General features: G+C 34.5%; 1 protein-coding gene across 6 annotated transcripts in view; it reads left to right on the top strand.

Annotated features, from left to right (window-relative positions):
- TRAF3 (TNF receptor associated factor 3) overlaps positions 1 to 27,640 on the top strand; it is a 158,993-nt gene that overhangs the window by 72,769 nt on the left and 58,584 nt on the right. For all 6 annotated transcript variants that reach the window (XM_031953210.1, XM_031953209.1, XM_031953208.1 and 3 more), the window contains one exon: positions 3,008 to 3,123. The gene's annotated coding sequence lies outside the window, so the exon portion shown is untranslated. The remainder of the gene's footprint in view (positions 1 to 3,007; positions 3,124 to 27,640) is intronic.

Raw genomic sequence — 27,640 nt, 5'->3', positions numbered from 1 at the left:
AAGGGACTAGAGGCACTCATTTTAATAAAAGTTTTCTCATGGACTTATTGATGATTTGGATTTTTTTGACTCCAGATCCTATGTTCTTTAGGCTATGCTTATTTGTTCAAATTGCAGTGGATATACAGTGAACATCCTGTGGATATTCATTCTTTTCCCTCAACTCCACTCTAAAAATTTCCCACATTCCCAATATTTTTCAACAATTTTCTAGAACTTGAATGATTATTGGCATTTTCATTTAATTACTACAATTAATTTTCTTCTGTGAATCTTAGGATTCCATGCAAGATATAATTTTAAATATAACACTATTTCTTCAGTAAGTTTCTGTTGCAAATTGAATTCTATGTAGGGAAATAGTACCCTAGAATCCAAGATGGAATATATTATTATAAACAAGGGGAAATTTACTTTATAGAAACAGATAAACAAAATTAAAGCCATTTATAGTTATATGAAAAAATGCTCTAAATCATTATTGATTAGAGAAACGTAAATTAAAACAACACTTACGTGCCACCTCACACCTTTCTAGAGAGAAGGCCCATCTTCCCAGGATGAGAGAAGCAACACTTTTCAAGGGCAAATCAACTCCCATTGATCTTTTTGAAATTCTAAATTCTCATTCAATTAGAAATCCTGGTCAAAAAGCATCCCTTTGAAGTGTTGTAATTCCAATAGGAGATCTGGGCTGAAAACTAATAAGCATTTAAGCCTGGGAACCTTGGCTTCTGGCTCCCAAGACTCCTTAAAAGGGGCAGTGTCTGGGCTTACTCTTTGCAGGGGACCAAGCAATTTGCTAGGACTCTGTCTGCTGAGCATTCTCAGCATAAGATTCCATTTCCCTAATAGGACTCTGCCACTATAGAAGTCAGTCTCTTAGCAAACTGGTTTCTATCCAACAATAAACTTTCATTTTGTAATTAACAATTTGGGAATAAGTAGATTCTTTCACTTTAAACCTGCGGCCAATTAAAAGGAGATTTTTAACAACTCTCTTATTGCCACTAACTTCATCACCACTGGGAATCGAGGGGATTCAAACTTCATCACTTTTATCTCTTTCTGATCCCCTTACCTTCTATGGGCTGAGATCTTCAGAAAGTATTGGTTCAACTGATTTAGTCACTCCTAAGACCTACTGCTGGCTTGATAGGGCCTGCACTACTTTGGGCTACATTCCACTCTCACCATACCAACAATACATTATATCTTTGCACAGCTTCTACAACATTTACTATTCTCGTCTTTTGTCATCTTGCTAATTTGCTGGTATGAGGTAAAACCTCAGGATAATTTTGATTTATACTTTTCTTAATAGTCATTTAGAACACTTTTTATGTGATTGTTACCAGACTACAATTCTTCCTTTGAGAATTGTTTATTTATAGTCTTTAACCACTTATCTACATCTATGAGTTAATTGCTTTTCGTTATGTGTGTGTTTGTGTGTGTGTGTGTGTACATGGGTGAATTGTCTGTATATCTTGGATAATAAACCCTTATAGAGAAATTTGATACAAATAATTTTTTTACTATTTGATTACTTTCTTCGTTATTCTAGATGCACTAATTTTGTTTATGGGGAAGCCTTTCAATTTCATGTAATTCACATTCTCAGTTTTATCCTTTGTAATTGTACCTATCCCTTTTTTTTGGTTAAGAAAACATCTTTTACCCATAATTATGCAAACCATATGATTTGTGTCTCTTCTAATTTTTCATGGTATGAATTTGCATATTCAGATCATGTATCCATCATAAATTTGTTGTAGATATTGTACAAGATATTGATTTAAGCCTAATTTTTACCAGATTGCTTTCCAGTTTTTCCCAAAGTTCTTATTAAATAGGGCATCTTTTCTAAGTAATTTATTTGGGAGGAGGTATTGAACTCTAGGTTATTGAGTTTCATTATTTCTGAAGCTCCAATGATTATAATTTCAAATAAAAAACCCCAGAATTTTAAAACTTTGCCTAGTTTATGCACAAATATCTTGTCCTGTTTTGGATATATGCTGTTTATTCTTTTGTGGTGTTAAGGGTGAGCTCATTATGCTTGCCAAGTGCTTTACCACCAAGTTTATTATTACTTGGAGTGGGAAGTTGGGAGTACTTATAAAATGAGCTGGCTAATTTCAGTAGCACTATGACCTTGCAAACTCAGGAAATGAAATTTCTTTGTTGATTTGCTTTTAATTGAACTAATATGCTCAGAGAGCTTGGTACCTACTTTTACCAATCAATAAATTGACTTGGTAGAAGTTGCTGCAGTTGACTCTTTTTAAAATTATGAGACATAATATTAAAAGGTCTTTCATGCCCCAGTTATAGCCCTTACATTTTGTAATGCAGCCCAGTTGTCTCTTAGTACACAAATGGGACTATTAATTGTGTATGATAACATATTTGAAGGATAATATTTCATATTAAAATTAAATTGATTAATTATCTTGTAAAATGAGAGAGTTGAACTAGATATTCTCTTTGGCACTTTTATGCTCTAAGATTCATTCCCTTTTCCTAATCATTATCAAGGAATAGAATCATAGTAGAGTTATAATTGGAAGGAACTTTAGAGATTATCTAATTCTAATAGGACTTATGTATAAGTGACCTGTGTAAGGATACACAGAGTAGTCAGTGACAGATCTGAGATTTGAATCTAAGTATACTGTTATCTCCAAATCCACTGTTCTTTCCACTGTACCACACTACCTTCCTTCGTGTATGTAAAAAGTGATTGAATAGAACATCAGAAGACCTGTGTCTGAATAATATAACCTTTGAATTAGTTACTTATCTTCTTCAGGTATCATTTTTCTTCAATTGTAAAATGAGGGTTTTTTTTATTTGATCTCAGAAATCCCTTGAATTTCTAGTCTAACTCTTATGATTCTGTGAAGGATTGCATGATTCTAGATTTCTACTTATGAAAGTTCATTTTGTATTGTTTTAAGACTTTTCAGACAAGATAGTAATATGGAATTTATTTGCTTTTTAGCTGAGGGACAACTTTGCACTGTCTGAAGAAAGATAAAGTTGGAACTGCTTCACTAAAAACCTTTATTGAAGTCTTACTTCAGGCTTGGCCATCTCTCACCTACATATGACTTACAGGTATGTCAATAAGAAACTTTCAATTATGTCATATACTGACATTATTAATTTTCTTTACTTAGAAATAAAAATGCTGTTTGCCTTAAAATTATAATGAATATTTTAATTTTCTCTTTCAGAAACTTCAAAAGATTTTTACATGCCTACTACATATTTCTGTTTCTGTTTTAATTTTTAATTTCAAATTTTTTAATAAAATTAGAGCTAGAAGTAACTTTATATAGGTCATCTAGTTTTATCCCATCATTTTGCCCATGAGGAAACTGAGTATGGTGATGATATGGGAATTACAAAGATCACTTAAATCATAAGTGAAGAGTCAGTATTCTAATCCAGGACTTCTGACTTTAAATATAGTTGTTGTTCTATTATATTATCTTTAGGAATATTGTTTTGCTTAGGCAGTATACATCGAAAATGCAATGATATTTCAAGTTTATATTATTAAAGTCAGTAATGATTACTTTTTTTCCTTCTTAACCTTAATAAGATCTGAATTGCCTTTGCTTGTATCTTTCCTATGGGATCAGAACACTTACTGAAATAAGCAGAAAGAATTGCATGAAGATAAAAGATATGCTTTAGGAACATACTGGGTCCTTTAGTTTACTAAAATGTTGCTTTTTGACATAGTCTCTCCAGGAATTTGAAAAGTAAAATAATTTATCATTCTTTAGATATTCTAGTTAGCATTGCAGTACTGAGGATATTTCATTGCAATTTGGAAACACTGTTATAAACCATATGTTAGTATATTTTTAATGTTTATTCTTGATGGTTAAGTGGCATTTTGTACTTGAATTGAACTCAAATATCATGTTTGGATATTTAGATGAATGGGCAATAGGTTTTAAGACACTAATATTATGCCTTTGAATTTAAAATCAGGTTATATGCAAAACATATATATTTGTATTTGGTATATTGGAAATTGCATATGTGAAGAAAGTAAATTAAAAAAAAATTAAATAGAAGGTTGTATACATTTAATCCTCAGATTTTGCCTTTTTGTCTAGCTGCAGATTCTTTCTAACATATAGAATCACATCATTTTAGAATTGGAATGATCACTCAGCTGCTACCTCTTCATTGAAGCATTCCCTGATGAGCCTTCCCATGCCTCCTTCCTTAAATTTCTCAGGCCATTTTATTTGATCCCTCTTATAACTTAGTTATATTCTAACTTTTATTTTAATTATTTATGTATGTATTTTATTTCCACTTTACTTAGTTCCTACCAGCAAAAAGGTAATAATATATAATTTTTTTGGTTTCATTTTTGAATAATCTACATCAAAAATAGTCTTATATGGAGAACAAACACTTAATATATGTTTACCAAATTAAATTGAACTTTGCCATTTAGAGATAAAAAAAAAAATAACTGAGGCTCAGAAGACTATATGGGTTTCCTAATTCACACAGTTGAACCAAGACTAGAAACTAGGTCTATTTGTATCTTAGTATTCTTTCTACAATGTATTGCTATGAGAACAAAGATCAACCCTGAAATTTACAGCATATCTAACTTCATAGAATTAAATTCCTTTAAAAAGATATAAAATTAAATTCTCAAGTTTTCTCATTTTCTTTTCATGAAATACAAATACTTTGAGGCAGCTCAATGGATCCTGGACATAGAGTCAGGAAAATCTGAGTTCAAATTTTACCTCAGACACACTCTAGCTGTGTGATCCTGGATAGCTCACTTAATCTCTGTTTGCCTTAAACTCCTGGAGTAGGGAATGGCAAACCACTTTAGTATCTTTGCCATGAAAACCAAATATGAGATTACTAAGAGTTGGACACAATTAAACAACTGAATGACAACAGCAGCAGTAGCAAATACTTTGGTGCCTCTGATATTTACTGTGTGACCTTGGGCAAATGAATTAACCCTCTTCAACCTCTGTTTTCTCCTCTATAAAGTGAAAGCATTAAAACAGATGGCCTCTGCTTCCTTCTTCCAGCTCTAAATCCTGTGAAATGGTGGGAAGAAGAATCAGAAACTACATCTGTGGTAGACAGGAAATTCCCTGAATGAGCATAGACAGGTTGAGTAAACCCCAATTACCTCCTCTGGACAGTGTCAGAGGATGTCAATAAACATCAGTTGATGCCATGATTTTTGACAGCTGTCTTTTGGAAAAATCTAAGTCGAGAGTGTTATTTTTCAGGTACAAGTTAGGCTGGATGGCCCCTGAAGTCTCTATTACATCTGCTACCACTGATTTAAACCTGCCCTTCCCTTCTAGAAAAGCCACCAGCTCATAGATTTAGAGCTGAATGGGACCTATATATATGTATATGTGTGTGTGTGTGTGTGTGTGCGTGTGATATACACACACACGCACACACACACATATATATGTAAGTGTGCCATTTGATTATAAACTTTTTATGAGTAGGAATTGTATCTTAGCCTTTTTTTTGGTAGCCTTCACATAATTTGATAAACTGCTTTGCCCATAGACTAAGGTCAATCAGTATTAGATAATGAGATGAATGGAATCTTCTTAATAATCCCTACTTTATAAAACAAAAAGCTTACTGATTACATTCTGAGCCTAATGTCTGCTTTTGTTGTTCTGAAAATGAAAAAAAAATATGCACATACATAGGTATATATTATGGTTAAGTTTTTTATCTGTTTTCTTTGAATTGAACAAGGATATTTGTTGTTTACTATTTTGAAGATAGGGTATTGGGTAGTTTAATGGTTTTTTTTCAGAGGGGTGAAGTAGAGGACATACTGAATTTAGGATCTAAAGACTGGATTTGAATTGCAGCTCTGCCATTTACTAGTTACTACATGTAAGTTGTGAAGCTTAGCTTCATGTATTCTTAGAATCTTAGAAGTGCAAAGAGCTTTAGACATAATCTAGTTCAACCCTTTCTAAATAGGAATGCCCCTTTACAATATCCCCCGTAAATGATCTTCCACTGTCTTTTTGAAGCTCTATGTGACTAATATCTCACTATGTCCCAGGCAAATCATTCCATTTTTGAACAACTATAACTTGTGAAACTTTTTTGTATATAAAACTGAAACCTTCATCTCTTTATTTGTATTCATTGACTAGTGATGCCCCATGGGGTCAAATAGACCAACCTAATACCCCTTCTTCATGAGAGTACTTCAATATATGAGGATAACATTCATTTCCACCTTTAGGTTTTGTAAAAAACAAAAAAACAAAACAAAAAAAAAAAAAAACTACTTATCTCCCAGAGTTGTAAAAACTAAATAAGATAAGATAAGAAAGTTCTTTTTAATTTTAAAGCGCTATACACATGTAAGTTCTTGTTGTAGTTCATTGATTTTTGTTGCAATTTGATTTAAAATAAACCTCCCTTCTTCCATTTGCACAACTTAGAGGTTCCTTCTCAGTAGAATATCAAGAATGATTGAGAAACAATTCTCATTTCTTTCTATAAATGTGGTTTTTGAGACTTTTCTTAAGGTGGGGACACAACTGTATAATTATGCTTCCTCCTCCCATTTATTCCTATCCTTTAGCCACTTTATGTCCCCATTGGCCTTTCTGAATCTGCATTTCCACATAGAATTACAACAGTTAGGAAGCATGTTCACTTACGCTTTTGTGTTGACAGCAGCATTTGTTTTGTTTATCTGATTGTTCCCTTTTTTGGTTTTCCCCGGGATTTCCAGTTCTTGGAACATCCTTTGGTCAGCAGATGCACTTTTATTTTCAGTTTCTAATTTCTAGCCAAATTATATATTGAGGTAAAGTACAAAAATGTTTCTTAGTGTTGTCACATCTTGGCAACATGGGTTGCCTATGAAGTATTTAATCAACAGTTTATTGTATTTTTCTTTTTGGAGAGCATATTTATGACCCCCAACTCTTGTTTTTTTTTTTTTTTTTTAACTAAATGTTTTCTAGTGTCATGCATTCTCTGGGTTCATTCACCTAAATTCTTCCTAGCATTGGGAGGGTAGGTCCTTCAAGGAAAGCTGGCTGCCTCTTCCCTCAGAAATCTAGGAGTAACTCTAACTTGCTTTTTTTCCCCCCTAGTATTATTGCTCCTGAGATCTTACTGGTGTGTTTCCCCCATTAATTACCAGTTGATATCAGTTAGGTAGCTATACTTAATTAGCTTTTAGAGGTGGGTATTTACTACAGTGGCATAATAAAAACAAATGGTACAAAACACTGGCCCAACCCAAAGGCAGCTCCTCCCCCACAAATAGGTGGAGAATCTGTTGGAATCTTTACTAAAGTGTTAAGACATTTCTTTACAAAGTGTTAAAGACATTGGAGTTAATTTAATCTTAGAGTTATTTTGGGCCAGAACTTGAAACAAGATACTAAGTGGAACTGATTGAACAATGCTTGTGTTCACACCTTTAGGGAGCTCAAGTATCTAAGTACTCAATGGAGTTCACATTCAGGGCTGGCTTAGTCTGAATTCACACCTTCCTTGAAATTCTTAGGACCAGAGAGCACTCTGGGAGATAACCCATAATCCCTGCCTCGAGAAGGAGGAGTTAACCTTTGGGAGATCATATATATGGAGGAAGCTCTTGGAGCTAGGAAGAATTTCTCCAGAACATCAACAGGGCTCTGAGATAGAACACTCTGGAAGAAAAGACTACTCGCCACAGACTAGAGATTCAGAAGCCACGAGTTGGAGCTGACTGGAGGCTGAAGAAAGCAGAGGCAGAAGCCAAGGACAAAGCTACAAGATCTCTTGGAGCCAGGCAGAGAGATAGGCCTCAACTAACCAGGCTGAATTTGGAAGGGGAAATAAACGTTTGCATTTTTAGCAGCTGGCTGCGATTTTGGATTAATTATTGATTGTAACTGAGACTAAGGCTGCCTTCCAAGGAAGACCTCCGCAGAATCCATGAGAAAGTAGTCTGAGGCTTAGTGAAAACATGTAATAGTAAAGTTAGGAATCCTTTTTTTCCATTTAGGGAGTCTTCATGAAGTTTTGTTTGGAAGTATGGTATGGCTTTCTCCTGATCTGTTATAGAATCCTGTAGCTGCTTTTCCTCAGCAAGTATAATTTGTCTTTGACTCCCAATCATTAGATGTTCTAGGGGCCCTGCTAAGATGTTCTTGGAATGTCCACAGTCTCACTACCTTTTGAGATTCACAAAGTCATCTCTAGACAAGCAAGAGGAGAAGTCAGAGGCTTTCTTTCCCCCACTCTCAAACAGTTCTCTCTTAGGGGAGCTGTTCTCTCCCCTAGATTGATCTGTCACTGGAGAATTCTGGGTTTCAAATGAATAAGTTCTTTTATCCCAAACTTGTATGATATGACTAAATCTCCTCAATAAATCCCAATATATTTCCTATGTAGTGTCATTTCATTTCTTCCATCGGTTTTTCATTCCTTCCAAATGAAGTACTTTTTCACATTTTGTTTAATGCTCTTGACTGATTCAACATAGGCCTTCCCATTTTATAAAGATTTCAGGATAATACTTAGTATCTTTTTAGTTACTTTAAGTGGGATGGGAGGGATTGAGTTGAGTTGCTCTCCTCAAAACTAATCTTAATCACAGAATGTATACTTGACTGTACTTCTATTTTCATTAGTTTCTTGGTAGATACAAATATCCCTCAAATTATAGAGATGATACTTTCAACAGTTTAATTCAGTAAACATTTATTAAGAACCTATTATGTGTTGACAACCCTGTTCTTAGATGGTAGGTGAGATACAAAATATAGGTAACATATAGTGCTTGACACGATTTAAGATAGAGAAAAGACATATATTCACAATTTATTTGACCCAAGGATGAGAATAAGGAATAGTGGGTAGAAGTTATCAAGAAGCACATTTTGGTTTGATGAAAGGAAACATTTCCTAACATCAGACCTGTCCTAATGTGAAACAGAATGTCTTACAAATTGATTAGTTCCTTATCTTTTGAAGTTTTTAAGTGGATAGATGACCATCAATTTGAGGCACTGGGGAAGAAAATTTTGCTCCAGTATAGGTTGAACTAGGTCATCTTTAAGTTTCTTCCAGTGCTAAGATTTTGTGCATAAATGACTTACTATAACATATCACAAATACAAAAAAGGGGTAGAAACAAAATACTATATGGAGAGGAGTATTAGGAGTAGTTATGTGGAAAGTAAAATTATATAAAATTACTTTCCTGTATTTTCTGATAATAAAATAATAAAAGGTATTCTTTTGTTGAAATACATTGATTCTAGGAGTAACAAACTTCCACTTAAAATGTATAAAATTAAAATAGTTTTATGATACAATAATAATAATCATATTTAAGTGATCTATGAACTCACTGATGAGAATCTTTCCATTGGTGTATATTGCAATATATCAATTTCTTTTCCTCCTGTGCTTTTTCCATGTGCTTCCATAAATACAAATTCAGAAATGAGGAGAGGAAACCTTCTCTTTAGTCATTTAATATGCAGTTAAATACCAATATAACATTTGGGCTGCTCGCTTATCCTTCATTTTTATTCCACAGCTGGACCAATTTCTTTTCTAATCATATATTTCATGAATAATATCCCCTTTGCCAAGCAAACCATTGTTGATAATATGCTGCAATTTGTTTAAAAAACATCATATGCCTCTCACTTGCCCTGTCAGTTGTCTTTATAGTTACGTCTTTGGACTTTTTGATTTCTTAATCCTGAATCTTATTTTCTAACATATTTCTGACTTGTAGTTCTAGTCTCATACTTCTCCTATCATTAAATAGGCTTCCTTTAGTTATATGACTTGATGGGAGACAGATGTAAAATAAAGAAGTAGCTTTGAAGTGATGGTTAGAAACCAGGGCCAATACTTAAATGACTTGTTTTCTATGCTCAACTTTTCCATAGACTAGTGATGTGACAAGGCATTCCACTCTTTTGACTCTCATCTTCCACATCTGTAAAATGGGGATAGTAATATCCTTCCCCATGAAGTTATTGAGAAAATCAGATTTTGCAATGTCTAGAATGCTATCAAAAACTATACAATGTGAGGTCTAGTTAAAAATTAGTGATCCTGGGCCTGATTTCCTCATTCAAAATTCATATAATTATTGAAAAAATCTGCACTGGTTATCATAGGTTTGGATTTAAGGAATTTATTATAGTCTTCTGAAATGTATCCACCAAATTATATTATTAAACTTTTATATATAAATATATAAACACATTTAAATATTTGAAAGCTACCTCTTATATCTCATTTAAAATCTGACTTAATTTGCATATGTTATATTAATAAATTGTATAAATAAGCATACACATTTCATCATTTCAGTAATATATGCCAGAAGACATCATAAATCAAGGAAATTTAGAATTTTGGTGAAAGAATTTTGTCAATCTTAAATCCATATTCTCAAATAGTCAACTAACCAGACTTAACTCATTATTAAATTTTAAAATATTGTCATATGTTCTGGTTATATGTAGATGAAATCTTTTGGAAGGTTTCAGTGGTGTAGATCTAGTTGATTAACTGCCACATCTGGCCATCAATATTTTATTGTATGCACACATAAATTCATCTCCTAATAAATCATAGTTTGCTATTTACATGAAGACTATATAATCAAATATTTCCATAGATCAGAATTTAGAATCACATGTGACTTAGGGAAATTTTGTATACTAACACCACAACTTCTGTTCAATCTTAATTTGTTTTAGATAACTACAAAAAATTAGAAGGGTAGTGCATATCATCTCTCCATATGGAACAAATATGTATACCCACAAAGAACAGTGGCTATATATTGGAGTTTGATTGCAGAAGAAAACTATCTATTCTCTGTTGAATTGTCTTTACAGTCAATCAGAAAATTACTCAACTTTAGTCAATGACCAAAGGCCATTAGAAAAAAAAAATGGAAGTCATTTTAATCTCTCCCTTACTCCCTATTGACTCCATTTAATTAAAGATGCCACCCCCACCCAAAGCTTTTTACATTGCTTCTTAATTCTTTATTGTTCTCTGTTATTAATTTTTAAATTGAAACAGTTATTAAACTATGTGTATGAGTTTACAGTTGAACTTGAATAAACAAGATTACCTGATATTGAAGTCCAATGTAAAAGATGAGTAAAAATATTTTTTTTCCTAGACTTATTACTGGCAATGAATATTTCTTGAGTACCTACAAGGTATTTCACAATGCACCATTCCTTCAACTATAACTGAAAACTTGGTTCTTCTATTAGGAATTATTTTTTCTGAAGGAATTTTGAAGTCCTTATCTTCTGTTGTCTAAGAATTGATTTCTATCTGGGCACATCTTGGAATAATTTCATACACATACTTCTCAATGATTGTTCCTCTTTTTATGACTTTACATCAGTTATTACATTGATGACCTGTTCTACTATGTAGCTTTTTGAGTCTTTGAAAGAGATTTAAAATCTCTATTTTCCTTTTGTCTTTGTCTAAGTTGGTTGGTTACAATGCTTCTTCCCATGTATTATATTATTCTTTTCAAAAAGTTTTCTTGGACTTTTAACATTGAGTTTATGCCCTGTGTTAAAACTTAAAAAAAAAAAATTTCAGTACATACATAATACTTTGTATCATTGGTTTCTGTGTTTTATAGTATCTTCTCTCCCCCGCTTCCCATATTGAAATAGGGCAGAGAGCTCTATGGATACAGATGCAACAAAGAGAGGAAAGAAAGGGAATAAAAGGGGGGGGGGGAGGAAAGAAGAGAGAGGGAGGGAAGAAGAAAGAGAGAGAGAGAAGGAGGGGCCGAGAGAGAGAAAAGGAGGGAAGGGAGAGAGGGAGGAAAAAGAGGGAAAGAGAGAGGGGGAAAAGGAGAGGGAGAGGGAGAAAGGGAAGGAGAGAGAGGGAGAGAGAGACAGAGAAAGGGAGGGGGAGAGAGAGGGCAGGAGAGAGAGGAAGGGAGAGAGGAAGGAGGGAGAGGAAAAGAGAAGAGGGAGGAGAAGAGAGAGGGGGGGAAGAAAGAAGCGGGGAAGGAGGAAGAGAGAGATTCCTGCCTACAAGGACCTTATATTTTAATGGGGGAAATAACACATAAAAGGAAGCTGAAAAACGGAGGATGGAAGGGAAATTAGCCACTTAGAAAGGATTATTGTCAGAGTCTTTGGGGAGCATGGAGAAACAAAATCATAGTTGTAAAGGGAAAGAAGTTTGGCCATCTTGAAGCCATCCCCAAAATGGAGACCTTCACTAATAGAAGAGAGGTGGTGTAGTGGAAGGATGTTCCAGGGGGAGAAGGTGCCAGGCACTGAGGAAAGTTCCAGGCTTAGAAGGCAGAAACATAGGTAGGTGGCTAATGAAGGGCCAAGGGTGATGGAATTCATTGTATTTTCCCTGAAATCCATCCTCCTCCAAAACAAATTATCGCCCTAGAAAATTCTTTTGTTTTTGTGGCTCTTTCCTATAATAGGTCAGTTCCTTTCTGAGGAGTGGCAAGGCCAGACATAAACATTCCTTTACTCCTCTCTGGACTCTGCTCCTGACTCTCTAGACTTCTTTCTCCACCATCTCCCTTCTCCCACTCAAATGCCATCTTCCCAACTTTTTAGCTTTCTTTTTTTGTGTTGTCTTCTCCCATAAAATTAAAACTTTGTATCCCCTCCAGTACTTAAAACAGTAATCTATATATGACAAATCCTTATCTAATTGAATTTTCCCCTTTTTGTTTATTTTAAATGACTATATTATTTATTTTTAGCATTCCTTTTTAAAATTTTGGGGTTCCAAATTCTTTCCCTCTTTCCTAATACTCCTCTACCCATTGAGAAGACAAGAAGTTCTATCAGTTATACATGTGAAATCATGCAAAACGTATTTCCTTATTAGCTATGTTAACAAAAAGAAGCAAGAAAAATAAAGTGAAAAAATTGTTTCAATCTACATTCTGACTCTATCACTTCTCCTATCTACCTATCTACTCCTATCTATCTCCTACTACCTATCTTCAGGTAGATAGCATTTTTCATAAGAATTAGAATGTTGATTAGAATTATCTTGGATCATTTTATTGATCAAAATACTAATCAGAATTGATCAGCCTTCATAGTTGATTATCATACAACATTGCTGTTATTGTGTATGATATTATGCTTATTCTGCTCACTTCATTTTGCATCAGTTCATATAAATCTTCCTATATTTTTCTGAAACTATCTTGTTCATCATTTCTTTTAGCAAAATAATATTCCATCACAATCATATGCCAACACTTGTTAAGTCATTACACATTCCAGTTTTTGCCACTACAAAAAGAATTGCCATAAATATTTTTGTACATAGATCTTGTTCCTTTTTCTTTAATCTCATTGGGATACAGACCTTTGCTGGATCTAAAGCTATGCACAGTTTTATAGACCTTTGAGCATAGTTTCAAATTATTCTTCAGAATGATTGGACCAGTTCACAACTCCACCAGCTGTGCATTACTGTCCTAATTCTTCTACATCTCCTCCAACATTTATCATTCTCCTTTTGTCATGTTAATCAGTTATAATAAGTGTGAGGTCATACCCCAGAGTTGTTTTAATTTGCCGTAGTGATTTAGAACTTTTTCCTCTCATATGACTTGTTCAGGGGCACTAGATGGCACTGACCCTGAAGTCAGGAGGACCTGAATTCAAATTCAACTTCAGACACTTAACACTTCCTAGCTGTGTGACCTTGAACAAGTCACTTGATCCCAATTGCCTCACCAAAAACAAACAAATAAAAAAAATATGACTTGCTCAGTTGTTTCATTCATATCCAGCTTTTTGTAACCTCATTTGGGGTATCCTTGATAAGAGCAAGACTCTAGAGCAATATCTTTATTTGTATGAAAAGTGTTTTATAATTATGTTCATATAGAATTTTTCTTATTGGTATACAACAAAGTATTTTATATTGTCTACCATTGTTATTTTCCTATCTCTTACTGCTGGAATTTGTTGGCAATATATAGAGATACTGATTTCTGTACAAAGATTATTAATTATTTCAAATAGTTTTTTGGTTGATCCTTTAAGATTCTCTAAGTATACAATCATATCATCTGCAAAGAGTGATAGTTTTGTTTCCTCATTGCCTATTCTAATTCCTTCACTTTTTTTTGTCTTTTCTTATTGCTATAGTTAGAATTTCTAACACAGTATTAAAAAAGGGGTGATAATGGACTGTTAGTATTCTTAACCTTGAACCAGCCTTGAATTCTTCAGATAAATTCTACCTGGTCATAATGTATGAGCTTTGTGATATATTACTGTAATCTCCTTGCTTATATTTTATTTAAAAATTTTACATCAGGGGGCAGCTAAGTGGCACAGTGGATAGAACACCTGCTTTGAAGTCAGGAGGACCTGAGTTCAAATCTGGCCTCAGACACTTAACACTTCCCAGTTGTGTGACCCTGGGCAAGTCACTTAACCCCAATTGCCTCAGCAAAAAAAAAAAAAAAAAATTGCATCAATATTTATTAGAGAAATTGGTCTGTAGTTTTCTTTCTGTCTTTGCTCTTTCTGGTTCAGGTATCAGAGCCACATTTGTGTCATAAAAGAAATTTGGTAGGACTCCTTCTTTGCCTGTTTTTCTTGAAAGTCTATATAATATTAGGATTAATTATTTTTTAAAAGTTTGATAGAATTGGGAATCCATCTGGTCTTGGAGATTTTTTAAAAGAAACTCACTGATGGCTTATTCAATTTCTTTTTTCTAAGATAGGCTTATTTAAGTACTTTGTTTCCTAATTGAGTTTTTAATGAACTGCTGTAATGTCAAATCAAGAAGCATTTGTTAAGCACCTACTTTGTGCCAGGCTCTATGCTAAGCACTGAAGATACAAAGGCAAAAAAAGGTTCCTGTTCTCAAAGACCTCACAGTGTAATGTGGGATATAATATGCAAACAATTATGTACAAAGAAGATATAAACAGGATAATTGAAGATAATCAATAAAAGGAAGGCCACTAGCATTAGGAGAGATTGAGAAAGCTTTTAGCTGGGACTTGAAAGAAACCAGGGAAGCCAGAAGATACAGATGAAGAAAGGAAGAATTGTAGGAATGAAAGACAGCCCAGAGCTTGGAGATGGATGGTTTTGTCTATAAAAGAGTAAAAGTGCCAGTGTCACTGGTCATGGAACACATGAACAAAAGTAAGTTATAAGGATACTGGAAAGGCAGAAAAGGGTAATGTTGTAGGTGACTTAAAATGACAAACCAAGGATTTTCTTTTTAATTCTAGAAATAACAGAGTCAGTGGAATTTATTGAAAGGGAAAAGAAGAGTAAAAAAAGAAGAAGTGTCTCATCTTTACTTTAGGAAGATTAGATAGCTTTAGTGGAAGACAGACTGGAGAGAGGAATGAGAGGAATGACTTAAAGAAGGTAGACTAACCAGGTGTGAGGTGATTAGGGGTTATACTACTGTAGCAATGTCTGAGGAAAGAAAGGGTCAGATAGCAGAGATGTTAAAAAGGTAAAATCACTAGGATTTGAATATAGGAAATGAGAGAGAATGAGTTGAGGATTACAGATAGATTGTGAACCTGAGTTACTGAGGGGAGTTAGGAAAAGGGGAGAATTGGGAAAGGGAGAAAGACAATGAGTTCAGCTTGGGAATTGTTGAGTTTAGATGTCTACAGAATTTCTAGTTCTAGATCTCTAATGGGCAATTAGGGTAGAGAGACTAGAAATCATTCAAAAGATTAGGGCTAACAGTAGATCTTAGAATCATTGGCTTAAAAATAAGAATTGAAACTATGGAAGCTGTTAAGGTCCTTAAGAAATGTATTATACTCAAAAAAGAACAGAGGCTCCAGGACAAAGTCTTGGGAAGAGACCCATGATTAGTGAACAAAGGAGACAGATAGTAGGAGAATCAGGGCAAAGCAGTGTCATGGAAATCTAGAGAGAAGAGAGTATCAAGGAAAGAAAATGATGGACAGAATCAGAGATTGGAGGTCAAAAGGTCGAGGATTGAAAAAAGAGGATTTTTTTATTTGATTCTGGAGGCAATAGGGGGCCACTAGAGTTGATTGAATAGAGGGGAGATATGTTCAGATCAGACCTACCCTTTAGGAACATTAATTTTGACAGCTGAGTTAAGGATGGACTAGAGTTCAGAGGGACCAGAGATAAGGGATCAACCAAAAGGTTATTGCAGTGGTCCAGTTATGAGGAAGAACCCCTGGGCTAGGGAGTATCAGACAGTATCAGTGGAGAGAATGCTGAGATATTCTGAAAAAAAGAAAGTAGAATCCACAGAACTTGATGAGGTATTGGATGGGAGTAAGGAAGTGAGAATGAGGCTTTGAAGATAATACCTAAGTTGTAAGTTTAGGGTACTATTAAGATAATGGTATTCTCCATGATAATAAGGAAATTAGGAAGAAAGATACCTGTCTAAGATAGATGTTTCAACTAGTTCAATGGGTTGTCCATTTACCTGCATACCTTACAAATCTAGGTTATTTGGACAAAAGCATTCTTAATTCATTTTTTAAAATATCAATTCCTATGTTAACAAATTCTTTTAAGTGGCTGTGGATCTTATTAAAGAATCTCTGTAATGCCTTGTGTTGGCACAATATTAACAGCGCAAATAGAAGCATCTGGAAGACAACACTATGCATAACAAATCCTTCTTCCATTTGGACTGTACACTAGATAGCCTTCCTGATAGTAATGAATATCATGACATTACTATGCAAACAGAATCACTGAACAAGATTATCTCTTATACCTGTGAAGAAATTGTGTATGATCATGCTACATGATTGGAAACATCTTGTTGGAGGATCATAGATTTAGAAGAACCCTCTTTTTATTGTATGAGTCAATTTTAAAAATCAGTCAACCCATAGTGCCTATTCTGTCAAGAATTATACTTCTTAAAAATATACTTTTTAGTCAATCAAGTGAATAGGAAAATATGATCTATTATAGAAAATCATTTCAAGATGATTTCTTGTCCTCATATTTTTTTGTCCAGGATACCTTCAAGATATATATAGGACATTCTTTATAAGAAAGCATTGGCCATGACAAGCAATAAAAAACATTTAAGACTATACTTTTGCTGTCATTAAGTTGTTTCACTAATGTCCAACTCTTTTTATCTCCATTTGAGGTTTTCTTGTCAAAGACACTGGAGCAGTTTGTCATTTCCTTCTCTGGTCCATTTTACAGATGAGAAACCTGAAGCAAACAGGGTTAAGTGACTTGCCCAGAGTCACACAGCTAGTAAGTGTCTGAGGTAGAATTTGAACTCAGATATTCCTAACTCCAAATCCTGGTGCTCTATCCACTGCACTACCTAGCTGCCCCTAGCTTGAACCCTAAAAGACACTAAGAGAAGACATCAACAACTCTTGAACCATGTGGCTACTTTCTCATATTGATATCTTAATGTATAGCCTTTTAAAACATTTTTTTGGTGCTTGCCATGTCCAATACTTTCCAATTTTCAGAAAAAAATTAATCATGATATAAGTTTAGCATGAGCACTACAGCATAAGATGACCAAATGGCCAATTAAATACTACTTCTTGTTGCTTTGGTGTGCCAGTTTCTTTTCTTACCTTTTTCAGGACGAACCTGTGAACTTTTCTATTTAGCTGCAACTTTCTTATGGATTTGAAACTTTGCTTTTCTTCTTAGTTTTTATTTAACATGAAGCAGCTTTTCTGAACCTCAATTTTTTCATCTGTAAAATAAGATAGTTATGTTAGTTCCTAAGGCCTCTTCTAGCTCCAAATATATGGTTCTTCTAGTTTTATTGAAAGCAAGGTTATCACTGATATTGGTCATTTTCTGCAGTAATATAGTATGTCAGTTCATTGATTATTGAAGAAGGATCTGATATTGAATGTGCCAAGTAATGTTAACAGAATACTGTGATTCTTAACACTCTCTGGCTCCTTTCTACCATTCTGCTTGTCAGTAAAGAAGCACAAAATCTGCATAGGACTGGGAGGTGTTTTATATTTTCCTTTGTTTTATGCATTGCTTTGGCAATTCATCACTATCTGGCCAGCTTACAGGTGCTGAACTTATTTGTACTTAACTAGACCTGTCTTTAGTAAATTCAGCTTATTTTAGTAAATTTAGTAAATTTTAGTAAATTCAGTGATAACTGGACTGTACTCTAAACACTCCAGCTAGGTAGAACTTCCACTCTATAGGCAAAGCCTTAGAGAACCAGGCTCATTTCTCTATCATGATGTAGGACTTTTGTAGTGGTATCTCTACTTGCTAATAAACTGTTAAAAAAAAATAAGTTTAGAGATATATTAAATAGATCTATAAAACAACTAAAGTAATAGATATGCCTCAAAATAAAAGGAGGAAATCTTTTTCTTGCGATCTAAATTAATTATCTATTAGTTGTTTAATGTTTTGTACGTGATTTTCTTTTGTTGTCAAATTGAAGTGGTTTTACAATTTATCTCAATGCAAATTAGAAACAGAAAATAAATGTTTGTTGAAGTCACCTTAAACTTTTTAAAGTTTTAAGATGTTACAATCTTCTTTACTAACATAGTAAATGCAAAGATACAAATTTCTCAGTAAGAAGATTTATAAGATTCTTGATAAAATTCAAACAAAACTTCTTTTCTCCTTTTTACATATTCACCTATCCTACTTTTGGCTTTCTAGGGTTTGCTTTTATTTGAACAAATTAGAGCTTCTGTTATAGTCGGCCAAAAGATTCGGTTTTATTATTGACTTCTATTTAAGCTTTGGACATTCTTATTACTTAGTGAACTATCCTTGGAAAAATTATTTTTATGAGGAATATGTCTATTTGAGATAGATATCTGTTCATTTGCTTTTCTTATATGAGTGGAATATTGCCTCTTGAAATGATTTTGTGATTGGGTGAGAATTAATTTCTATTTTGGCTCAAGTATTTCAGATTCTTTTCATCAACATCACCCATGAGGTATTTTAAAAACATTAAAAGGCAATATACATTTCCCAGGCAATGAAACTTGGAACTCAGCCACTATCAAGACAACATAGTTTTGTTGGATTGGGTGTATGTGTAAGTTAAATGGTAGCAGAATACCCAACCGGCTGCATAGAACATATGAAGTACTGTTGCTATTCAAAAGAAATATTCCTAAAATGCTCATAATTATTACATAACCTCTTCCCCTTCCCCTTCTTGCCCATCCCATAAGTATTTCTACTTAGCTGAAAACTAAACTCAGGAATAAGGAGTGCTAAATTGTGAAGGGAGATCTTGTTATGGAGACATAAGCCTTATGAAAAGACTCTCTTGTGGCTAATCTACAAAGATGATCATGTATCTATTCCATATTTGACAAATAAGTCTTAGGGAACTTTCTAGCTGTTTTCTTCATATGACTATTAATGAAGCTGAAGAAAATTGATTATTTGTTACTGACATGGTAGTAAAATAGATTTATTTCTCACTAAATATGGAAACTTTTCACTTATGACTATATGGAATAAAGAATGATATATTTTATTTGTTCTTATACCTGGTTTGCTTTGGTTGATTTGCTTGATTATGGTCATGTTGCTTGATCTTCTGATGAGCACAATTGTCACTCCCTATAGCTTATATGGATCAAGTTTTTTCTCCCAACCTACTCCTTGGCTCCTCCCTTTGCCTTGACTGTCTCTCAGCTCTTCCCGTCTGAAAGAGTGATTTTCCTTTCAAATAGGGCCTCAGGAAATAATGGAGAGAAAGTGGCCAACATCCCACCTCCTAGTACAGCAAGGTGGAATATAGCCTTCCTCCACCAAAATGTTTACTTGCTACCTAAAGAGAAAGATTCCAAATTAAATCTTTTTCTCTTCCTGCTCTGGGAGCCTATAAAAAGTTAATCAATAATTCTCTTTTTACGCTTCTGAACCCCTTAACAGAAAATTTCTGTGGCAAAACAGTTGTAAAATCCGTTTCTTTTTCCTCCTTGATACTCCCTTATTGTCTCTCTGCTGCATTTGTATAATGATACATATAGACTAGCAATGCAGTGATTAGCAATAAATAGGATAAACCATGTTTATCATTTCAAACTGACTTAAAAGGCAAAGTAAGTAGGAATATAAATAAAATTATAGGAAATAGAGATGTTTTGAGAATAGGTACATACATTCCCAGGAAGGAAAAAGAGGTGAAAGGAATAAGAGAAAGATAGGTGTCATTCCTAGACACGTTCCACAGAGCAGCATCTGCCTGAACATGCATCTTGCCTCCATGGTTAGGTACTGGTGACCTCTTCCCTACAGCCTCTCTTTCTCTCTCTCTCTCTTCCACTGCTTGTTCAGCTCCACAGGCTTCAGCTACAGCTCTTGTATCCCCTCATCTTTTGGCACAGCTGGAGGCAACTCCCTGGCTTTCTTCTGCACATTCTTCCTTCGTTCTCATGTTCTCTTGGGAGACTTAGTCATCTTCCTTTTAGGCTGAGGGGTAGGGCAGGGCATCTCTATGAGTCCCATCAACTCACTTCCACAAATTTCTCAGGGGAGTCAAGGAGTCAGAAGATGGTACGACTTCTGGCTGAAGTCAAAGAGCTCCATCTCCAGTGTCTTAACTGTCTTGGCAAGAGTGAGGGTGCTACATTTACATAATGAATGGTTCTTTCTACAAATGGGCCATGATCTCATCAGTATGAGCACTCTCTACAGCTCCTTCTTGTATTAATAGATAGAGAAGGGGAAAGGAGGGCATTCCAGGCATGAAGAACAGCCTCTTCAAAGGCATAGAGACTGGAAGCAGAATGTCTTTTATGAAAGCAAATAGCATCAGTAAGCCTGAAAAAGTAGACTGGAGCCAGATTGGTATTTATGTCTCACCTATTTCCAAAAGTGATTTGAGGGAGCATTCATTACTTTTAATTAACTTGATACCAAGCTGGTAGAATCATAGAACTTTTATATCCCAAAGGGCCTTTACAATTCATCCAGTCCCTTCTTTCTCATTATAGAGATGAGAAAATCAAAGGCAATAAAAAGGACATATTAACTTGTCTAAGGTCAGTTAACTAGCATGGCAGGATCAGTACTGGAACCTGGGTCTCTTCATTTTCAAACCATGTTTCTTTTGACAGCACTGATACAAGTCTGTATTAGTGGCTAGTATTTTGTTCATCATCTAGCAAGTCTTTCTCATTAAATGATATTTTCTGGATAACTATAGATTACTACACATGATAAAATGAATATATTATATTAAGATGAATCTTTGTCTATTTTTGTAGACATGAGAAATATCAAATTATATTAGCAAAAATAGTTCATATTTCTATAACATTTTGGGGTTTATGATCAACCATCAAGCATTTATTAAACTTTATTATTACTATGTGCTTAGCATTGTATTAAATGTTTTCTTCACAACAATGATGCTTTAAGGTAGGTGGAAAAATTGTATTATATTTACTAAAGATGAGGAAACCACATGGAGGTTGTGATTTGCTTTTGCTAATACAACTAGCTAGCAAGTATCAGAACTAGGCTTTGAACCTGCATCTTCTGATTCCAAGTCTAGAACATTTTAACCATTCCTTTCCCTAAGAAATGCCATTCAGTGCCTGTGACCACAGGTTAGGTTATATATTTCAGTCTTTTAAGACAATTCCTGATTCTCTTGTTCCAGGAAATCTTCCTTTTACACAGCAAAGAAAGTATTGATTGGCTTATTTCTACCTTTTTTTACATATTGACACCAGAAATATTGTAGCATTAGAAATGATGAGCTCTGGAACAAAATTGTATATGCTGAGTGAGGAATTAAGGATAATTAATGATAGTAATAGCTGGTATTTAGATAGTACTTTTGAGGTTTGCAAAACATTTTTATATACTATACCATTTGATCCTCACAGCAACCCTGTACTTTTAATTATTGTCTCAATTGTTGATATTTTTTTCTGTTAAAAAAAAACCTGAGACTTAAGAGACATTAGGTTTCTAGTCTATGGTCAGACAGCTAATAAGTGTCTGGAGTAGGATTAAAATTCAGGTGCTCCTGAGTCTAGGTTCAGCCCTATATTTGCTATATTATCTAACTGCCTCTCAGGGATAGTGCTGCAGCTGTGAACCTGGGCGATTATAAGCTGGTGGTGCCTTAAAACAGAAATAGAGAAGCTTTAAAGAGGGGTGAGTTTGCAAGGAAAAATAATGAATTCAGTTTGAGACATTTTGAGTTAGAGATGCCATAGAATATCCAACAGGAAATTTTGAGTTATGCTATCAGAACTCAGGAGAGAAATTAGAGCTAGATATGTGGATTTGGGAGTCATCTGTATATACTTAAGCTTATGGGAACTGATGAGGTCATCAAGTGATATAATCTACACAGAGAGAAGACAATAGGGCCTAGGACAGAGCCTGTTGGGACAACTATGGGTAAGGATCTTGATATAGATGATGAACCAGCAAAATAGACTGAAGGGGAAAAAAAGTCAGAAAAGAGAACTGAGAGAGGGCATTATCATGAAAATTCAGTAAATAGAACTATTGTAGAGGGAAAATATGGACAGCAGTAATAAATGTAAACGAAGTCTAGAAGAATGAAGATTTAAGAAATAGCGTCAGGTTTGGCCATTAAGAATCAACTGCTAAATAGTATCTAAATGGTTATCATTAGTAACTTTGGAGAGAACAATGTTTCGGTTGACTGATGAGGATGGAAATACTCTTGCAAAGGATTCAAAAGAAATTGAGAGTTAGAGAAATGGAAAGGATAAGACTAAACAGCTTTTTCAAGGAATTTGACTGCTAAAGTGGAAGAGATACAGAATAATATCTTAAGGGTGTGGGAGCATTTGTAGGAAGTAGAGTAGAAAATTGAGTAGATAAGGAGAGATTGGAAACTACAAAGTAGTGATAGTGATACTGATTACATGAGAGAATCCATCAAAAAACATTTATTAAGTGTCTACCCTGCGCTAGAATGGGATAAAAGGGGTATATGTATATGTATTGGTCATTTAAGGAGAAGGGTCACTTCATTACATATTGGACTAAAATTGAGGAATGATATTAGGAATTTTGAAACATAGAGGAGTTGATGGCAAATAGTTTTAATTTTCTTGCAAAATATGAGGGAAGCTCATATTCCCTTCAGCTAAGAGGGAAGAAGAAAATCAATCAGGGGAGGCGATATTTAGAACAACCTTTATGGAAAGTATGATAGAGAAGCAGTTAGTGAGGGGTACATGACTGTTTTGTGGTAGTGAGGACCCAGATGGAATTAGATACCATAATTTTAGAGGTGGACCTATTTGATTCAGTTGCATGATTTCTTTTAGCTTTGTTCAGCAGTAGGAGTAGAGTAAAGAAGATAGATGGTGAAGGTAGTCCATGATTGGGGTTTGGCAAGGTGTAAACATTGATAGGATGGGGACTAAGGAATTTGAGAGTAGAAGACAATATAGAATTGAATTGATTAACTATGAGGTTGACATTGGGAAGAGAAGAAAGATTAATTAGATTAAGGGTGATAGTCTGGAAGACTATGTAAGGATAGAAGGAATGACGGTCTTGGTGAGAGTAAAGAATAAATTAGTAGGGATGATGGATAGAAAGACATGGAACAATAGGAGGTTATGGTCTATAATAAAGAGATTTTTAGATCTTTTTGGTTGTTGAAGTAAAACACTTGTAAGACATACTTTATGATCCTAGTTAAAATAGAATAGAGAAATAGATCATGGGAACTGAACAAATTAAGGAATCTGGAGGTGAAGGTATTTGAGGGAGCATCAGTATGTATATTGAAGTTGTCTAGTATAAGGATAGGAGCCGGGATAGAAAGGAATACTATGAACTAGGGACTAAACTCCTTAGCAAAGAAGCTTCTATAAACACAATAAAGCCCCACATTTATACATTTTTCTGTGCACACATGGCATCACCTTAGTTTAGGCCCTTGTGACTTTGCCTCCAATAGCTTCCTAATTGTTTTCCTGATCACAGAACTCTCCCTTCTCCCATCGACCTTCCACATAGCTGCCAAAGGGATTTTCTGAAAAAGAAGGTATAACTGTCATTCCCCTGCTCAGTAAACTCCAGTGACTTATTATTATTTGTAGTCTCAAGTAGAAGTTTCTCTTTTTAGTTTTCAAAGTGTTTCAGAGTCTGATTCCAACTCACATTTCTAGTTTTGTTATTCTCCTTCCCATACATCACAATCCAGCCAAATTGACCTTCTTCCTACACCTTATAGTTTATTTTCTATCCCTGCAACTTTGTACATGTTTGCCATGCCTGGAATGCATTCCTCACTTGCATCATTTAAAACCCTTGTTTTCTTTCTATTCAAGTGACACCTATTACATGAATCCTTTCCTGATTCCCCCCACCAAAAAAAAAAAAAAATCTTTATATGTATTTACATTCATGTTGTCTCTAAGGCAAGTTCCTTGAGGGTAGGACCTGATTCAGTTTTGTCTTGCTGTCTCCAATATTCTGCATAGTACCTGTTACATAATAGCTGTTAAACAAATATTTATTAATTGATTTTTTTTCAGGGATTATTTCTTCATAGAGCTTGTTGGAAATTAGACTAGAAGACCTCTCAAATCTCAACAGAATGTGTGATCCACTTAGCTTGTAATAGGAATGAATAATTTACACATTTGTTAATGCAAAGCTATTTTTATGTATTGCCAACTCTAATTATTTGATTATAATAAGTTTTTCTACCTTTATTGGTCATTAATGTCAATCAACTTGTTCATAATTAAACACTGTTTTTGAATTTCTACAATGTGTGAATTTTACATCTTTTAATTTTTAAGCAGGGACATAGGGTCAGTTATTATTTTTTCTTAATAACCTTAGGTTTGTCTTAAATTAATTAAGTACAAATAAGACTTCTAATTAATGAATCTATTAGTTCTCCACTGCTAGAGACCTTAGCCACTATTTCATCTCTAACGGTGGTTTATAGGTGTGTGTGTATGTGTACATTGTTTTACCTCCTCTTACAGTATATGGTTTGCATCTAAATTGATGTGTTTGAAGTTCAACATCAGATGATGAGTTGATGTAAGCACCAAATGTTGGGGTTCAGTCATGTGACAAATTCACCTTTCTCTTTGGCAAAATTTAGGTTTATTTATGAGAAGAGGTTACAGACAAAATGAAAAGATACAGTAGACACCAAGAATGATAAATATGAAATAGATTTGGGAGATCATATACTTAACAAGGAAAGTGGTTGTAACAATTAAAAATGGAAAAGACAAGGTCCCCAGTAGAACTCAGTTAACCAGGAGAAAGGGAATAAACCGTGAGGTAGGAGTATGCCATATTCTGGCAAACTAAATCATAAAAGGAATTTAGCTCCCTAAAAGAGTTAGTTAGCTATAAGGAGGAAAAAGATACCATGAATCATGGTAGAGAGATGGGAGAAAAGATAAGGTGAGACATGGAGGAGAGGGAAGGAGAAAGACACCGTAAAACAGAATATAGTGGTGAATGCAAAAAGCATTCAGAAAAGATGGCATGGATCATAGGCAGATTTGTAGGGGAAATTTAGCCTCAGGGTTTGACATCTGATTGGATACTGTAAGATGTGATTATCTAAGATCTTTACAGAGCATGGGACAATAAGGTTGAGTTGATTCCTAACAGTGCCTTTCCTACTTGTGGAGTAATCTTATCAGTAATTCAGGCTTTCTCTGCCAATCCCATCTAGTAACCTAGGACCTCATCATAGACCATTTTCATTATTCACATTAACAAATTTTTATCCCACATTCTTGCAATTCTGCCATTATCTGCTTACTTAAATATTTGACCTGTGATCTCATCAATTTCAGCATTATCTTCAATGCTAAAAATTGCAAGTCATCCCTACTTGCTCCTCTTGGGCAGTTTTCATCACTGTTGTGCCAAAAGTGTTATGAAGAATTTCTTAAGGTTTATGAGACTGAAAATTGATTTGAACATTAGTTTCAGGGAAATATAAATTTTAAAAGACAAACCTGCTACATTATGTGATTTCTGAATAAATGGCATTATGCTATTCATACCCTGGCTTCCCTACACTTGCCTGACTAATCAAAAGTTATTTCTTCTCATGGTGTTCCACATTATTTCTCATTGTAGACGTCTCTTGTAGACACTAAAATGAATTGGCAGTCCATATATCCAGTATAGTATGTTGAATAATCCCACTATTTAGGTAGCCATGTATTGGATGGATTTATATTCTTTTGGATGAGGTTGATGACTTTTCAAAGTACAATTCTCTTGATAAGGCTATAAAAATAAAGTCAAGATATCTTGGGGTTTACTGTCTAGAATCATTTAAAGGACCATGCCTTAAACCCAAATCATTCTGACTCTCATTGATTGGCTAACAATAGATTCCCAGGCCAAATCTCAGTTGGTCATTATTTGGGTCCTGATTGACTCAGAGTGAATGTAAGTAACAATCATTTTTATTTGGCCAGAAACCCTGAGGCTATACCCTTCCCAGATTGATTTATTGAATTGATTTAGGACTAGATGAAAGAGACCATATTTTGCCTCAATTGCAACACAGCCTTAATCATTCAATGGATGTGGCCTCTGTCACACTGAGACCTGTTAAACACCCTAGCTTAAATAGGTTAAGGTCTCTCACTGATTCCAGGGCCATCTCCAGTAGTCCTGATCTATATCCGTCCACTGAACCCAGAGGTAGCTCTAGAGAGGAAAATGAGGCAAGTGACTTTGCACAATCCTCCCTCACTTAAATCCAATTCACTCGCATGTCATGGCATCACTTCACTGATTTCATGGTCCTTTTTGAGAACAAAGAATAAACAACAAGGATAAGGGGGAAGAAGAAAGAACTTTCTCCTTCATTTCTACTTCAGTTCCTCATAACATTCCTGTCTATGCTATCATCTCTCAAACTGAACTCATCTCCTCTAAAAACCTGCTTATTCTTTTAACTTCACTATTTCTTTAATTTACAAATCATGCAATCTTTTGGCTCGAGGCATTTTCTCAGGCTATCCTTCATGCCTGGAATGCTCTTCCTCCTCATCTCTGCCTCTTTATTTCCCTGATTTCTCTTAAGTCCTAATTAAAATCCCATTTTCTATGGGATTTCCATGGAAAAGAATTCCAACCTCTCAATTCTAATGACTTCCCTCTTTTAATTATTTCCTATTTTTCCTGCATTTGTACATTTTTTTTAACTTGTAGAATCCCCTCACTAGATTGAGAAGCTCTTCAAGGGCAGAGATGGTCCTTTGCCTTTTTTTTTTTTTTTTTTTTTTTTTTTAATCCTCAGCCCTTAACATAGTGCTTGGTATTTAGTAGATGGTTAATAAATATTTATTGACTGACTGCAAGTCATTCAGGCTTGAAATGAGTAATTTTTTATTCCTCTCTATCCCCTACAGTTAATCAATTGGCAACCCCTTTTTGAGTCTTTCTACAATATCTTTTCTTTTTAATCCCACTGCAGTTAGAGTTTTACTTCAAACAGCTGTAAATAGCCTTAAACTTACCTCCCTCAAAGGACTATACTTTTCTGGCCATCCTTCCCAGTACTGGTTGTACATTTTTTTATGCCT

This window comes from Sarcophilus harrisii, chromosome 2 (assembly GCF_902635505.1).
Source record: "Sarcophilus harrisii chromosome 2, mSarHar1.11, whole genome shotgun sequence".
In the NCBI taxonomy this organism is placed as follows: domain Eukaryota; kingdom Metazoa; phylum Chordata; class Mammalia; order Dasyuromorphia; family Dasyuridae; genus Sarcophilus; species Sarcophilus harrisii.
Note: the sequence above shows the minus strand (reverse complement) of the source record. Positions and strands in the feature narration are given on the sequence as shown.